Source organism: Anabrus simplex, chromosome 14 (genome assembly GCF_040414725.1).
Source record: "Anabrus simplex isolate iqAnaSimp1 chromosome 14, ASM4041472v1, whole genome shotgun sequence".
In the NCBI taxonomy this organism is placed as follows: Eukaryota; Metazoa; Arthropoda; class Insecta; order Orthoptera; family Tettigoniidae; genus Anabrus; species Anabrus simplex.
The window spans coordinates 58,910,082-58,924,573 of NC_090278.1; positions in this window are offsets into that span (position 1 = coordinate 58,910,082).

Genomic DNA, 14,492 nt, shown 5'->3' on the forward strand with positions numbered 1-14,492 from the left:
TTTTTGTTTGCAGAAAAACCAATAGGAGGGGTGTAAGGGGTGAAAAAGGGGTTGAATGCCTTTAATCAGGATACTTACAGACTTGAAAATGTGTATTTGGGATCTCCTATGAAAATAAAGAAACAAGTATTTTTTGTTTTTGGAAAATCCAATTAAAAGGGGCGGGGGGGATATTTTAAAAATGTGTGTATCTATATCTCAAAACTTGAAAAGTTTACAGATCTAAAAATCTACTTTAAAAATAAAGAAACGAGTATTAATTGTTTTTGCAAAAAAACCAATAGGAGGGGTGAAAAAGGGTGAAGAAGCAGTTAAATGCCTTTAATGAAGATACTTATATCTCAGAAACTGAAGATATTACACACCTGAAAATTGGTATTTGGGATCTCACTTAAAAACAAAGAAACACGTATTTTTTGTTTTCGGAAAATCTAATTAATGGGGGTTAATCGGAAATGACAAATTGGGGTGAATTTTTAGAAAGATTATAACTACAGTGTATCTTAGAGGCGTAAAATTTTACAGCCGTAAAAATTGATATTTAGAATCTCCTGTAAAGGTAAAGAAACATAGGTGATTTGTTTTTGGAAACTCCACTTAAGGGGAACTAAAAAGGGGGTGAAATTTTAAAATTAGCATTTCTACAGTATATCTCTAAAACGTAATATGTTACATAAGTGAAAAATGGTATTTTTATCTGTATTACAAATAAAGAATCATGTATTTTTGTTTTCGGAAAAACCACGTGAGGGGTAAGTGTGAATGAAAAAGGGGTTGAATTCTTTTAATTATTTTATTTTTTCCATCAACGGGACTCGAACCTGCTAACTACTGTGCCAGGCGTCCGGCTCCATGGCTAAATGGTTAGCGTGCTGGCCTTTGGTTACAGGGGTCCCGGGTTCGATTCCCGGCAGGGTCGGGTTAATTTCGCTGGCACGGGGGCTGGGTGTATGTGTCGTCTTCATCATTTCATCCTCATCATGACGCGCAGGTCACCTACGGGCGCCAAATCAAAAGACCTGCACCTGGCGAGCCGAACATGTCCTCGGACACACCCGGCATTAAAAACCATATCGTACGCCATTTCATTTCATTTTCATTTACCGTGCCAGGCCATATAGACTTGGTCATGGTCACCAGACGGGGCGGCATTGATGTTGACACTAATGCTGTCAGGGTCAGTCAAATTGACGTCATGGAGCGTACACGGAAATGACACGAATAGTCTTTGGAAATGTTAGTGATACATTGTAACCAAACAATAGATGTGTACCTAGATCTTCAACAATTTTCTTTCCAATGAAAATAATTTAGAAGTGCTGCTTCTCCGAATCATCTGCAAAAGCTTATTTCCGTCGTGCCGTCATGGAAGCAGATTGCAAGAATACTTGCAGGAGCTGTGTCCAGGCCAACGAGGATTAATGTCCTCTTACTGCAGATTCGCGCCTGTTCACTTGAGCTTCCTTAACAGCCATCCGGCAACTAGCAGGTCTTCCCCAGTGACATTCATGCACAGGCCATAGGCAACTGACGTATCAGTCCACGCGTGGGTGCCAGAGTGTAAAGCATTCTGCTTCCTATGAACTTTCTCCGTCCCACGCCGACCATTTCCGTGTTTGAGATTTCAGATAAATAAAACCATTCTTCGCCGCCAATTATCGAGAAAATATCGGTCACGATCTTATTGCTTGGTGGCAAAATGTGACTATTCTGTGTGTAATTACTGCATGGCATTTCATTCATATCTCATTCATTCGTAAATAGCTTGCTCTCTCTCTCTCTCTCTCTCTCTCTCTCTGCCTTTCAGGTACTGTACTTTAACCGCATTTACTGTTACGGTACTTAAGCGATGCTTGCACTACTCTGTTACCACGATTTGAACTGGGCTAGTCGTATCCACCGCCGTCTCGATCCTCACTCCTCGTGTAAACAATGCGACCGTGAATGCTCAGGCATGGGCGGCAGCCTATTCGCCACGCCTGTACCAATCAGGCGTACGAAATAATAACCAAAGTGCGTTTGATATTTTTGCCTCAACTCGACGTATAGAGACACTTGAGAGTCCTGCGTCGCACTTCGTGACCAAAAAGCAAGATTCCAAAAGTATCTCTGAAGTTATCAGAGGACAAAACCATGCGGTTGATTCAATTGTATAATAATAGTCTAATATTATTGAATTTTTACATCCCACTAACTACTTTTACAGATTTCGGAGAAGCTGAGCTGCCAGAATTTTGTCCCGCTGGAGTTCTTTAAAGAGCCAGTAAATCTACCGATATGAGGTTGACGTATCTGAGCATCTTCAAATTCCACCGGACTGAGGCAGGATCGAACCCGCCAACTTGAACTCAGAAGGCCAGCCCTCTACCACTTGAGCTACTAAATCCGGCTATTCGAATGTATCAAGTGAACCCTTTTTGTGCTTTTACGTCGCACCGACACAGATAGGTCTTATGGCGACGATGGGATAGGAAAGGGCTAGTAGTGAGAAGGAAGCGACCGTGGCCTTAATTAAGGTACAGCTCCAGTATTTGCCTGGTGTGAAAATGGGAAACCACGGCAAACCATCTTCAGGGCTGCCGACAGTGGGATTCGAACCCAATATCTCCCAGATGCAAGCTCACAGCTGCGCGCCCCTAACCGAACGACCAACTCGCCCAGCGTTATTATTATTATTATTATTATTATTATTATTATTATTATTATTATTATTATTCCGGGGATTTCGTGGAACGCAGAGGTATATGAAGGTGCCGGGGTGAAATGAAATGACCAGAGCATAAGTTAAAACACTAAATTTAGGAATTTTATTTCTTTCCCTTCTATTTAATTCTAAAATATGGTGGGTAGAAAATCTGAACAAGCATAACAAATAATACTTAAATGGAATAACAATGAGCTTGTCAGCTTTGATAACAACAGAAAACTATGAGTCCAAAAATCAGGTACAAGAAGTGGATAGAATTATCAACAAGATAATATAAGGGATGAGCATTGTAGCTCTGAAGGGACACTTTTTAACAAGAGAATATTTGCTCCACTCATTTACATTCTAGGAGACTTTTTAGTTCCGAAAGATTACTGTAGTCCAGCCTCTAAGGGACACAAGCTTCTTACAAAATTATGTCTTACAACTTTCAAAAATAGTGTTGGCAGTCACTTCTGCTCAACAGTCTGTTACGCACTCGTTTATCAATAATTCCACTTTAAACCGGGACAATAAGTGCCCATACTAAATGACCTTAATGTAAAATTAAAAGATTTAAGATGATCGGCCATGAACAAAAGGCTAGAAGGCGAAACACTTGCTCTCCTGTAAAGAAAAACACTTCTAATCCTAAATGGGCTTATGGCCCGAAGTTGCAGAGACTAAGCCTATAGGACAGAGAGGTGAATAAACGAAACAGTATTAAATGCCGAAGGTGAGTGAAGAATTGATAGGTTTAGAAAATGTTAGTCACCCAATACCAAGTTGAATGGGAATCGACAGAGGGTGAACACTCTTTGTTCCCTTAATTTATATGTTTCCGAGCAGGGATTTGAACAGTCATCAGACTTGCCGAAAATTTACATTTAAAAAATGACTTTAGAACTTTACACTTAAAAAGTAGTTTGAAACCTTCCCCTCAAGTTATCTGCCCGGAGCTATCACATGTTAAGAAATTTCTGTCATTATCTTGAGTACACTAATAAGTTAAAAGAAAGTATAAACTGGTTCAACTTTTCAATACTGTTAAAATAGGAAATGTAAGTATACATTCCTATTTAATTAAATTTGGTACCGGTTTCGGCCAGTATTTTTGGTCACCATCAGCCGATCACAAATAGGTGTAAAAGAATGCACAGATAAATAAATTCCGAAGTACACTGACTGACAGATCAAATGCAACACCAAGAAGGAGTGGTCAGAACTTTATGCCAATTGCAGGGTAGACTGACGTCACTGAGGTATGCTCATGATGTGAAATGCGCCGCTGTGCTGCGCACGTAGCGAACGATAAATGGGACACGGCGTTGGCGAATGGCCCACTTCGTACCGTGATTTCTCAGCCGACAGTCATTGTAGAACGTGTTGTCGTGTGCCACAGGACACGTGTATAGCTAAGAATGCCAGGCCGCTGTCAACGGAGGCATTTCCAGCAGACAGACGACTTTACGAGTGGTATGGTGATCGGGCTGAGAAGGGCAGGTTGGTCGCTTCGTCAAATCGCAGCCGATACCCATAGGGATGTGTCCACGGTGCAGCGCCTGTGGCGAAGATGGTTGGCGCAGGGACATGTGGCACGTGCGAGGGGTCCAGGCGCAGCCCGAGTGACGTCAGCACGCGAGGATCGGCGCATCCGCCGCCAAGCGGTGGCAGCCCCGCACGCCACGTCAACCGCCATTCTTCAGCATGTGCAAGACACCCTGGCTGTTCCAATATCGACCAGAACGATTTCCCGTCGATTGGTTGAAGGAGGCCTGCACTCCCGGCATCTGCTCAGAAGACTACCATTGACTCCACAGCATAGACGTGCACGCCTGGCATGGTGCCGGGCAAGAGCGACTTGGATGAGGGAATGGCGGAACGTCGTGTTCTCCGATGAGTCACGCTTCTGTTCTGTCAGTGATAGTCACCGCAGACGAGTGTGGCGTCGGCGTGGAGAAAGGTCAAATCCGGCAGTAACTGTGGAGCGCCCTACCGCTAGACAACGCGGCATCATGGTTTGGGGCGCTATTGCGTATGATTCCACGTCACCTCTAGTGCGTATTCAAGGCACGTTAAATGCCCACCGCTACGTGCAGCATGTGCTGCGGCCGGTGGCACTCCCGTACCTTCAGGGGCTGCCCAATGCTCTGTTTCAGCAGGATAATGCCCGCCCACACACTGCTCGCATCTCCCAACAGGCTCTACGAGGTGTACAGATGCTTCCGTGGCCAGCGTACTCTCCGGATCTCTCACCAATCGAACACGTGTGGGATCTCATTGGACGCCGTTTGCAAACTCTGCCCCAGCCTCGTACGGACGACCAACTGTGGCAAATGGTTGACAGAGAATGGAGAACCATCCCTCAGGACACCATCCGCACTCTTATTGACTCTGTACCTCGACGTGTTTCTGCGTGCATCGCCGCTCGCGGTGGTCCTACATCCTACTGAGTCGATGCCGTGCGCATTGTGTAACCTGCATATCGGTTTGAAATAAACATCAATTATTCGTCCGTGCCGTCTCTGTTTTTTCCCCAACATTCATCCCTTTCGAACCACTCCTTCTTGGTGTTGCATTTGCTCTGTCAGTCAGTGTATAAAGAATTATGTAGGTTGCTGATAGTGAAGCACTAAAAACTTCAGGGTGTACTGTACGTTGAAAGATGCACAGGTACAAATATGAAGTTCAGATGATACTGTCAGATGCAGTTTATGAAGCACTATAACACACGTATTTATCAGCCGAAGTTTTATAAGGCACTGTACAATTTTAAGGATACTGAACGTTAATAAGACAAGCGTTAGAGAGTACTGTACGGGAAGAAGTCTATAATCAAATAGGTATCCAAATATAGTACTGAGCAAATTCTTGAAGAGTTCAATGACAGATTATGAGACACTGAATAATTTTAGGGAATACCACTGCCCGTCGATAGATCCAAAAATTATGAAGAAGTCGCCGATCAAATACGCAGGTACTATGGAGCAAGTTTCCGAAGAGTAGATCAGCACTGTGTGTGAAGAAGTCCAGAATCAAATACGTATCTAAATGTAGCACGGAGTAAAGCTCCATTCACAATGCAAACGTAACGTAAACTTAAAATTAACGTTAACTTAGAAGTTAGCGGCCATCTTATCTAATGGAACCATTCACAATGCGCCGACGTAAACTTAACTGCGAGTCCGTAAAATTAAGGGATTGCAAACTCCAAGCTCTTGCGGTTAATTTTACGTTAACTTTGAGAACCAGCCAATCAGAGCAGAGGTAAACATTGTGTGTTGTGCACTATTTCTTAACGTTATGACGGACTACTAGTTTACGAAAACGATACCATCCAAACAAATAGATCCAAACATCTCATCGGGGTGTAAAATAAAAGGTCATAGATGTCGGTAAACGAGACCTTACATTTCTTTTTATTAGAAAAGGAGAAGCGAATCGTAAGAAAGGCGAACAGTTCAGGTTTCATCCGCATGTCCAAAACGAACTGATGAGGGTCATTTCTTACAGTAGATTACCGAAATCGCCCTGAGATAACCTTCTTTGATTCAAGGGATGAACCCGTTTTCTGCACCGTTGTTTAGATCGCCTTTTCAGGTACCGTAGGTCTACACAGCTCCCAGGAGCAAAAGCAATAGATGTTTGAAGTAATATGAATTCCGGTACCACGTTGTTTGATTCCATCGAGGTATTGAAATATAAAACTGCGAGATAGCCCAAAACCCGACTTCCGTGCTAAATAACATGGCAGTGTTTTGACTGGCTGCTGTGTACTCTTTACGTTAATGTTACGTTCCTCCATTGTGAATACCGCAAATTTTACGTTAATTTTACGATTACGTTACGTCGTTAAGTTTACGGTTATGTTTGCATTGTGAATGAGGCTTAAATTCTTGAAGAGTTCAGCTGCAGTCCCTGAGGCACTGTATAATAATAAGAGAAAAGCCCACAACGTGCATAGATGTTCTGCATATAGTAATTTAGTCGCTACAAACTTGTGTTAGGGATATACGTCTCTGGTGACACCGTAGCGCATGATACCGATCATACTGTTTATCGCACTGTTCACATACACACGATACTTCGTCCGGAGTGTGGAAACCCTTTTTCTTGCATACGCGATGTTGTAACCCGTGCACTGCGAATCGCGCTAGCGTGTGGCGCAGATCGTAGTCCGCACCTTTCCAGTCTGTAGACGTCATTGCTTCGGTCGAGTAGAATTCCAGCCATATATCTTTTTTCTTGTTCTGAAGTTCTTCTAAGAGTTCCTGATATGCCTTTGTGATTGGTAGGGGCGTTTTCTGTCTTAATTGTTCTATGAAGAAAGGAGGCCTTTGCTGGCAAGATGTAGTGTTTACAGTGCACTATGTCTTCTGGTATGGGCTATAATAAAACTGTTACTTTCGTTGACCTGTCTCAGTCTTATCCTTGGCTTTGACAATATGAAAGTGACTGAGGTAGGAGTGACGCTAGAAATGCCATTCCTTATGCGGCCAGTCCCTGCTATGAATGGTGTGAAAATGTCGCTCATAGGGTCGGTTGATGCACGCATTTCAGTGAGCTTGGCAGACTGATGTGCAATAGCAACTTCTGGCTCAGTGAGTAAAGCAACGGGAAACTACCTCACTCCTCATTTCCCTAGTACGCCTCTTCAGTGGCACCTAGGACATCTATAACAGCTAATGGTGAACCTGTTGAGGATCCAACCAGCCTTCGGGCTGAATACCCAACATACATACATACATGAAGAAAGGTTCTCCGACGAGCTCGTATGCTAGTCTAGAGGGAGTGAATTTCGATACACATAATAGTCTCTTCAGATATGTTGCTTTGATCTGCTCGATGTCTTTGAGATTTGATTTGGTGAGATGTGTCCATAGTAATTCTAGTCCGTAAGTCACTATGGGCATTATCTTGGTGTTGAAGATCTTTATGGCAGTGGGTACAGAGAGTCTGCGCAGGAGTTGGATGTCATCGATGGCCATTATGGCTGCAGTTGCTCTATTCCTGATTTGCTCAGTATAGGTCGTTCCAGTAGTCTGTAGTGTCATTCCGAGGTAGTTAAATTCATTTGCTATTTTGATTGGTTCCTGGTTTGGAGTGAAGAACAGTTGGTCTTTGGCCGTTATTTTCCCTCCCTTCCTAAATATCATATGGACTGTATTTTGCTCATTGATCTCTAGCATATTCTTCTCTGTCCATAATGTTAGGCGATACATACATTCCTGTAGTACCACGAGATTTGATGAGCCTAGTTCCATGTCGTCTGCGTACGCGTAGAAAGTGACCTGTTCCTTTAGATTTCCGAAGCACTGGATAACGTCTGGCGTTGCAAGATTGAACAGTAGGGAGCTGGCTGGATCACCCTGCAGAATTCCATTGGTCTGTGTTATCGGGGTCTAAGTTTGGATGTTATCTTTGATGATGAGCTCGTTTAGTTGTAATATGTTGTCCATGATGATCGCTAGATAGTTGTCTTCTCCTATCCTACGTTTAAACTTATCGATCCAGTAGGTCGAAGGCCTTCTTATAGACGATGGATATGACGTGAAGTTTCCCTCTGTGATGCCTTTATGTCATCCATTAAGTTACTTATTGCATGAAGTGCCGATCTGCCTTTCCTAAATCCAAATTGCTCATCCGGTATTTGTCCGATTGTTTCCTTTTCTAATCTTGCAGATAGTATTCTGGTGAATACTTGAACAGTGCGTTCTCCTACGCAATTCCTCTGTAGGAGTCCGGGTGGTCGGGACCACCTTTACGTTTGTACAAGAGTTTTAGCGTTGCCCAGTTGATCGGTACTTTGCCTATTTCTAGGCACTTGTTGAATATGGCTGTCCATAATTCCCCTAGGTGTGGCAGGGCTTCCTTCAGATGCTCATTAAAGATTTCGTCTGGTCCGGCAGTTTTATGGCCTTTCAGTTCCTTGACCGTATTTGTTACTTCCTCTGTTGTGATGCGTGGGAAGTCTGAAGTCAGTGTTCCGTGGATTGTCCTTGGATTTGATTGCCTGTTATAGATCTGTTGAAAGTGCGATTTCCATGTTTCCATTGTAATAGTTTGGGAGAACTTTGGTGACCTAGGTTTCAAAGCTGCAAAGTGGTTTTCTGATGCCTGCTCTAATAATCTCTTCCCTTCTTCTTCTCTCCAGGTTGCTCTCTTCTCCTTGAGTAGGTTCTTGTAGGCCCGTCTCTGAATGCTGTAGGTCCGTAAGTCTATTTCAGTTTTGGAGGTTCTTGCAGTGTGTAGGAGGTCCAATACCTGTTTTCTTTTGTCATAACAGGTCACCGTATAAGTTTAGGAATTAGCACTGCTTGTCGATAGATCCAAAAATTATGAAGAAAGTCGCAGATCAAATATATGAATGTATTACGGAGCAAGTACTTGAAGAGTAGATCGGCACTGTGCTTCCAAAAGTTTCGTAACTTAGATCAATGAAGTTATTAAACCATATGACATAGAGAAAAACGATTATGAAGAGAAAAAATACTAAAAAGCGTAATATTGGAACAGTTGAGGAGCGTACTGACATAGCGTGAGATATATTTGGGAGGTGTACAGGCATCCAGCCTATCTACAAAGAGTTCTGGAACTTTCCCCTCTGAGATGCTATAAAAGCTGGGCGTTTAAGGGCCGTATTGTCACCTTCATCGCTCCGGTCTAGTAGGTGCTGCGTAATTAGGAGGCAGGGGCTGCCTGCCTTCGTTCGGAAGGCCCAACTACTCAAGGTAATTAATTAAGAGATAAGAATTTCATATTGTTCCGTATTGAAGTGAGTTCACTAATAAGTTAAAAGAAAGTATAAAATGGTTCAAACTTTCAATACCATTAAAATAAGAAATGTAAGTTTACATTCCTATTTAATTAAAATTGGTACCGGTTTCGACCAGTATTTTTGGTCACCATCAGCCTATCACAAATAGGTGTAAAACAATGCACAGATAAATAAATTCCGAAGTATAAAGAATTATGTAGGTTGCTGATAGTGAAGCACTAAAAACTACAGGGTGTACTGTGCGTTGAAATATGCACAGGTAAAAATATGAAGTTTAGATGATACTGTCAGACGCAGTTTATGAAGTACTATAACACACGTATTTGCAGTTCATAAGGCACTGTACAATTTTAAGGATACTGCGTGTCAATCATGAACGTTAATAAGACATAAGCGTTAGAGAGAACTGTACGGGAAGAAGTCCATAATCGGATACGTATCCAAATATAGTATTGAGCAAATTATTGAAGAGTTCAATTACAGATTATGAGACACTGTATAAGTTTAGGGAATACCACTGCCCGTTGATAGATCCAAAAATTATGAAGAAGTCGCCGATCAAATACGCAGGGACTATAGAGCAAGTTTCCGAAGAGTAGATCAGCACTGTGCTTCTAAAAGTCTCTTAAGTTAGAGAGCAAGGTGTGTAAGTCCAGAATCAAATACGTATCTAAATGTAGCACAGAGTAAATTCTTGAAGAGTTCAGCTGTAGTCCATGAGGCACTGTACAATTTTAGAAATTAGCACTGCTCGTCGATAGATCCAAAAATTATGAAGAAAGTCGCAGATGAAATATATGAATGTATTACGGAGCAAGTTATTAACAAGGGTCCCCTTCTAAACACTACTGAAAATTGTTTTATTCTTCTTGACCAATACTTGAATCCCATTTTGAATTTAAATGACATTTCTGAAAACTTAATATTTTATTTGACTTCCTTATCCGCATTTTTCAAAAAACGCTAAATTTACAAACCAAAATTCAATATTCCAGTACTTATATAGTTCTCACCAACATTTTCCACTTCCTATAACCCACTCTCCTGATCCACCTTAAACTACTTCACCTCCTCATTTATTTCCCTATTCTTCCCTTTATTCATTTTCTGCTTCAACTTTTTCTTTCCTCATTACATTCCTATTTATTCATTCTCCCATTTTCTAACATTTTCTAACATCTCTGATTATTTTGACCACCCTAACTCCTGCTATTGGTGTACTCAGCCGATTAAAATACAGTTTCCCGTGGACTGTTGAAGAGTATTTATCATGCACTAATTGAAAGCCACCTGAATTACATGTTTCATATCTGGGCATGTTGCAGTAAAGTACAATTTGAAAAGATCAGTATCATACAGAAAAGAGCACTGAAAATACTCTTCAACTTACCCACCTTAACACCAGCCATACAGGTCTATCAGTATTGTAATGTGCTGTCACTAGATGGTTTTCGTAAAAAAGCATCAGCTTTTATGTTGGATAAATTGAAAAATGGACAAGCTCATTCGAACACACTTTGTAACTTGAATTCTGATATACATTCATACAGTACAAGAGGATCTACTAAAATTCACTGTAAGTCATCAAAGTCTACTAAGTATGGCACTAATTCTTTATGGCATTTCTCTGTAAAGTTTTTCAATAGCCTTCTCGAGCATATTCGAGAAGCCGCTAAATTATCCATCTTTAAAACCAAGTTTGTTAATTTTCTAAAAGTAAAATACCTTAATATTATTATTATTATTATTATTATTATTCATTGTACAGTATATTATATTTTTGTCCTAGAAGCTGATGTTCTCAAATCTCATCTGTGTGGCCAAATGTAATTAATTGTACTGCACCATTATGAGCCTTGGCTCAGGTGCCTCTTTTGAAATAAACAAAAAAAATATAGGTACACGAAATTTCTTTTTTTTTTTGTTTGCTAGGGGCTTTACGTCGCACCGACACAGATAGGTCTTATGGCGACGACACGAAATTTCTGATGGGTTAATAACTACGGAAGGAAAGGAAGCCGTAAGAGGGGGCACATAGGCTGATTATAGAGACATCTAGTGATTGAAGGTCCAAGTATCCTGAGTTATATTAGTTTGAAATTCCTAACACAGATGGTCTTCTAGAAGACGCGTAGTTCAAGGGGACGGTGAAGGAGTACCCCTGGTACAATTATTATTATTATTATTATTATTATTATTATTATTATTATTATTATTATTATTATTATTATTATTATTATTATTATTATTATTATTATTTGTTACGGAGTTTTGTGGTTTTGCAGAGGTGAAAGAAGGTGCGGGCTGGAATAGGTCTCAACTACAGAAGCACGAAAGATGAGTTAAAATTTTAACAAGGTTATATTTTCAAAACTTAACAATGGTAGCATAGAATTTTGAGCATACAACAAATAACAAGTTAAATCAGGTACACAATTTAGAGAATATTTAACCGGTTCCCACTAGGGGAAATAACAAAGACGATCAGGTATACAGCCGCTGTACCAAAAACCAGTTAAGTGATTTTTACATATATTGGGCTACGGCCCGAATTCATTAACTCTTGAGCTCTCAGCTCACAATCACAAAAGCTACAGGGCAAAAACCCCTAAGTACAAGGAGCACTTGCTCCTAATTACAATGTTAAAGAAAAGAGCAGAACCGCTCTCAATATTACAAGCCTATCAAAGGCTACAACCTTCACTTCAGACTGCCCTCAAGGCACACTAAGAAACAGGGGTATTTGATACCCAACCTACAGGGCTTTTACATGAGGAAAAGAAAACATCAGGTTAAATTACTGGCCCATAATACAGGATTGAATGGAGGCGATAACTTACACTCCTACACAAAGTTTTTGTCTAAAAACCTGTGTGGCGCTAGGCCGATCAAGCAGGGGCTAATCCCAAGCTAGGGAGGTGACTAGTATGGAAAACATTAATATATTAAGGAAGAGAAGAAACGGTTACGAAAACGTAGTCACCTCAATTTCAAAATGAAGGGGAGCTCGAGAGGGTGAAGCACTCTCTATCCCCGCTTTCAAGTTCAAGAAAAATGTTTACCAGGAAAAAGGATTTACATGTTGTATGGTTTACATATTAAAGGTTTCGAACCTTCCCCGAGAGTTAAACTGCTGAGCTAGCAAGAAATCAAGATGTTAAAAGGCCATTACCTTGATGAAGAACTGCTGCCTGAAGAACGAGGCGCTTCCCGCCCCCTGCTACATATCCACACACTTAGAAAGATGTAATATGAATGGCCCGGAGACAAGAAAATCAGCAGTTTATATATCCTCGTGGAACATTCGAGACCTTTCAGAAATGATTAGACACACCCCTTTCGCTTTTATTGGATCGCTTAGAGCAACATACGTATGTCGAAGAAGATGTACATGATTGGTTGAAAATAAATTAAAGAAATTTGGGATTGGCTAAATTCAAAACAGGCGGAAAGAAAGGATTGATGTTGCCAACCCAAAAATAACAGAACAAAATATAGTAAAAGCAAAACTTATGAATACTAAATTTCTTCAAGAAGGTTCATTCCTTTGCCCCAGAGTGCGTAATCATAGTTTTTAGTAGAGACATCTGGTAGAGAATGTCCACACTTCTTGATACATGAAAAACAGAAACACCTCGAAATTCCCATAGTGCCATCTTCGGAGAACCTGTTGAGGTAATACAGTTTGTTAAAGTTCAGGCTTTCTCCTGTAGAGGAGTTTTCAACTGGCGCAATATTTAAATTCGCGGCGTGGAGGTGTAACGCCCGGTACATTATTATTATTATTATTATTATTTATTATTATTATTATTATTATTATTATTATTATTATTATTATTATTATTATTATTATTATTATTATTATTATTATTATTATTATTATGCACATGTATACTTACAATTATCGGAAGATATGTAAGTTGTGAAGTCTTATAAGGTGCCTTTTTACTTTTAGAAACTGCTTTCCAACGAAGGTAGCCAGTAAGGCTCAGTATACACTCGTATCTTTTTAAAAATAATAGCGTAGAACACATAAATGAACAATTCATAGCTATGGCACAGTTAATTTAGATTAAAGTGATGAATAAATAATAAATTAAAAAAAATGCATGGTCCGCCTGTGTGGTATAGTGTGTAGTGTGTTTAGCTGCCACCCCCAGAGGCCCGGGTTCGTTTCTCGGCTCTGCCACGAAATGTGAGTACTGGAACGGGGTCCACTCAGCCTCGTATGGTCAACTGAGTAGAGGGCGGTTCAATTCCCACCTCAGCCATCCTCGAAGTGGTTTTTCATGGTTTTCCAGTTTCCTCCAGGCAAATTCCTAGATGGCAGCTAAACTTAAGGCCACGGCCACTTCCTTCCCTTTTCCTTGCATATCCTTTCCAATCTTCTCACCCCCCAAGGGCCCTGTTCAGCATAGCAGGTGAGGTACTGATCCTCCTTCCCAGTAGTATATCCAACCAAATATCTCACGCTCCAGGACACTGTCCTTGAGGCAGTAGTAGTGGGATCCGACTCTGAGTCGTGGGAAAAAACCAACCCTGGATAGTAAACATACATCATCATTTTAGACCGTTGTGGATGGTAAAGTGACAAAATAAAAAAATGCATGTAGATTTTAAAAACTTCTCCTGATGCTACAAAATTCGTCAGAAAATCCACAATGTATTAAAAGCTCTTCTACACATGTAGCAGCTAGCTTTTCATTATGGTGTTTGTATGATCGTGCTCTACGCTAAACAGCCTGAAGTATCCCATTTTCACACCAGGCTGTTCGCTTAATAAGGACACGGCTACTTTATTTCCCCCACGTTCATCAATGTCACCAAAAACATTTATATATTTATTTATTGTACTTATTTAAGTTTTTTTTTCTCTGAATGTCCTAAACATTTGGAACCCTATTTTACAAGAGAATGTTATATTTTTACAACCAGCAAATAAATCTCCCCAGATATTGCTGTTTAGATACTCTGCACAATGTCTTCTGGTATGGAGTAAATCAAGTTTTCTACTTGCATTGTCTTCTT